The following is a 3,474-nucleotide window of genomic DNA, read 5'->3' as shown; positions in this document are numbered from 1 at the left end:
GGGCTTTCTCTCTTTTCTTTTGGAGTAGTGTGGCCAATGGTTTATTGACCTTATTGATTCTTTCAAAAAACCAACTTCTACTTTCATTGATATATTCTACTGTATCTCTGGTTTCTACCTCATTGGTCTCTGCTCTAATCTTGATTATTTCCCTTCTTATGTGTGGAGTTGGTTTAATTTGTTGTTGATTCTCCAGTTTTTTAAGGTGTAGAGACAGCTGGTGTATTCTGGATTTTTCAATTTTTTTGAGGGAGGCTTGGATGGCTATGTATTTCCCCCTTAGGACCGCCTTTGCTGTATCCCATAGGTTTTGGACCAAAGTGTCTTCATCCTCATTGGTTTCCATGAATTGTTTAAGTTCTTCTTTGATCTCCTGGTTGATCCAAGCATTCTTAAGCAAGGTGGCCTTTAGCTTCCGGGTGTTTGAGTTCCTTCCAAACTTTTCCTTGTGATTGAGTTCCAATTTCAAAGCATTGTGATCTGAGAATATGCAGGAAATAATCTCAGTCTTTTGATATCAGTTGAGTCCTGATTTGTGACCCAGTATGTGGTCTATTCTTGGGAAGGTTACATGTGCACTTGAGAAGAATGAGTATTCTGTTGTTTTAGGGTGAAATGTTCTGTATATATCTATGAGGTCCATCTGGTCCAATGTGTCATTCAGTGCTCTTGTTTCTTTATTGATTTTCTGCTTCGATGATCTATTTCTGAGAGAGGTGTGTTAAGATCTCCTACTATTAATGTATTCATATCAATATGGCTCTTTATCTTGATTAACAGTTTTCTTAGGTAATTGGCTGCTCCCATATTGGGGGCATAGGTATTTACAATTGTTAGATCATCTTGGTGGATAGTCCCTTTAAGAATTATGTAGTGTCCTTCTGTATCTCTGACCACAGTCTTTAGTTTAAAATCTAATTTATCTGATATGAGAATTGCTACTCCGGCCTTCTTTTGAGGCCCATTTGCATGAAAGATGCTTCTCCATCCCTTCACTTTCAGTCTGGGTGTATCTTTAGGTTCAAAATGGGTCTCTTGTAGACAACATATGGATGAGTCCTGTTGTTTTATCCAATCTGCAACCCTATGTTGTTTTATGGGCGCATTTAGGCCATTCACATTGAGAGTGATTATTGATAGGTACGTGGTGGTTGTTCTTTTGTATTCTCTTTTTTCTTTTTCTTTTTCTTTCCTGGTTGGTTTTATGGGGGAAGGGTCTGCCACGTGGGTTTTCAGTCAATGATGTTCCCTGAGGTAAGTCCTCCCGCCACCCTCAAGGGGGTGGGCTCTGAGGAAACCAGTTTTTTTCAGGTTTTTGTTCTCTGAAGGTTTTTATGTTTGTTCACTTTTTTTTTTTCCCCTCACCTTGACTGCTTTTGATGGTTTTCTTGGGTTTAGAGGAAAGCAAACTTCACCCTGACCTCCCTCTCAGAGAGAAGCCTCAGCCTGGTGCCCTATGGGTGCTGCAGAACCCATATAAATTCCCCCTTGGCCGCTGGGAGAGCAGGTTCTGAGTCACGGTCCCTGGGGACACAGGATCCTCTGCTTGTACCCAAAACCACAGCAGCGGTGGCTGTCTGGGAAGCTCCAGACTGCTAGACAGGTTCCAAGCAGCAATTGCACACTGAGATTTTCCCTCTGGCCCGAGCTGGGAATGCCTGGTCTTTCTGGGTCTAAGAGCGCTGGGTTTGCGCGCACCTCTCTCAGGGGAGGGTGAGAGGCGAGCACATCTCAGGCTCTGTAGCACCTCTCGGCCTTCTGCTGGCTGGCGAGGCTCCCAGCCCTTCACAGGAGCCAGACCCCATGCAATCTCCGGTGCGCTGGCAGCTCAGGGACCAAGACCTGGTTTCTCCGCCACACTCTTTCTGGATCAGTGCCAGGGGAGGCTGTCCTGGGTCTGGGGACTTAAGCCCCTGTCCCTAGCCCTGATTCCCACAATCCCCTCCCCCCGCCCCCCCCCACCATGCGATCTTTTGCTCTTTCTGAGTGCTTTCAACCAGTCTCCAAGTTAATGCTGGTCCCCAGATGCAGGGCACTCTCATATTTTTTTTTTAATAAGTTAATTTATTTATTTTCAGAAAAACAGAAAAACATTATTTTTTCACCACACCCAGTGCTCCATGCAATCCATGCCCTCCATAATACCCACCACCCGGTAGGTACCCCAACCTCCCACCCCCTGCCACTTCAAACACCTCAGATTGTTTTTCAGAGTCCATAGTCTCTCATGGTTCACCTCCCCTTCCAATTTCTCCCAACTCCATTCTCCTCTCTAACACCCCCTGTCCTCCATGCTATTTGTTATGCTCCACAAATAAATGAGACCATATGATAATTGACTCTCTCTGCTTGACTTATTTCACTCAGCATAATCTCTTCCAGTCCCATCCATGTTGTTACAAAAGTTGGGTATTCGTCCTTTCTGATGGAGGCATAATACTCCATAGTGTATATGGACCACATCTTCCTTATCCATTCGTCCGTTGAAGGGCATCTTGGTTCTTTCCATAGTTTGGCGACCGTGGCCATTGCTGCTATAAACATTGGGGTACAGATGGCCCTTCTTTTCACAACATCTGTATCTTTGGGGTAAATCCCAGGAGTGCAATTGCAGGGTCATAGGGAAGTTCTATTTTTAATTTCTTGAGGAATCTCTACAGTTATATGCCAATAAGCTTAACAACCTAGATGAAATGGATGCATTCCTGGAAAACTATAAACTCCCAAAATTGAATCAGGAAGAAATTGACAACCTGAATAGACCGATATCTAATAACGAGATTGAAGCAGTGATCAAAAACCTCCCAAAAAACAAGAGCCCAGGACCTGATGGATTCCCTGGGGAATTCTACCAAACTTTCAAAGAAGAAATAACACCTATTCTCCTGAAGCTGTTTCAGAAATTTGAAGCAGAAGGAAAACTTCCAGACTCTTCCTATGAAGCCAGCATTATCCTGATCCCCAAACCAGGCAAAGACCCTACCAAAAAGGAGAATTTCAGACCAATATCACTGATGAATATAAATGCTAAGATTCTCAACAAGATCCTAGCCAACAGGATCCAACAGCACATTAAAAAGATTATCCACCATGATCAGGTGGGATTCATCCCTGGGCTACAAGGATGGTTCAACATTCGCAAATCAATCAATGTGATACAACAAATTAATATGAGAAGAGAGAAGAACCACATGGTCCTCTCAATTGACGCAGAAAAAGCATTTGACAAAATCCAGCATCCATTCCTGATTAAAACGCTTCAAAGTATAGGGATAGAGGTAACATTCCTGAACTTCATCAAATCTATCTATGAAAGACCCACAGCAAATATCATCCTCAATGGGAAAAAGCTTGCAGCCTTCCTGTTGAGATCAGGAACACGACAAGGATGCCCACTTTCACCACTCTTGTTCAACATAGTATTAGAAGTTCTGGCACTCTCGTATTAAGGGTATTATTTTTCAATCAGTCGCC

Source organism: Neovison vison, chromosome 4 (genome assembly GCF_020171115.1).
Source record: "Neovison vison isolate M4711 chromosome 4, ASM_NN_V1, whole genome shotgun sequence".
Lineage (NCBI taxonomy): Eukaryota > Metazoa > Chordata > Mammalia > Carnivora > Mustelidae > Neogale > Neogale vison.
The sequence above is the reverse complement of the archived record's forward strand: the minus strand, read 5'-3'. Positions refer to the sequence as shown.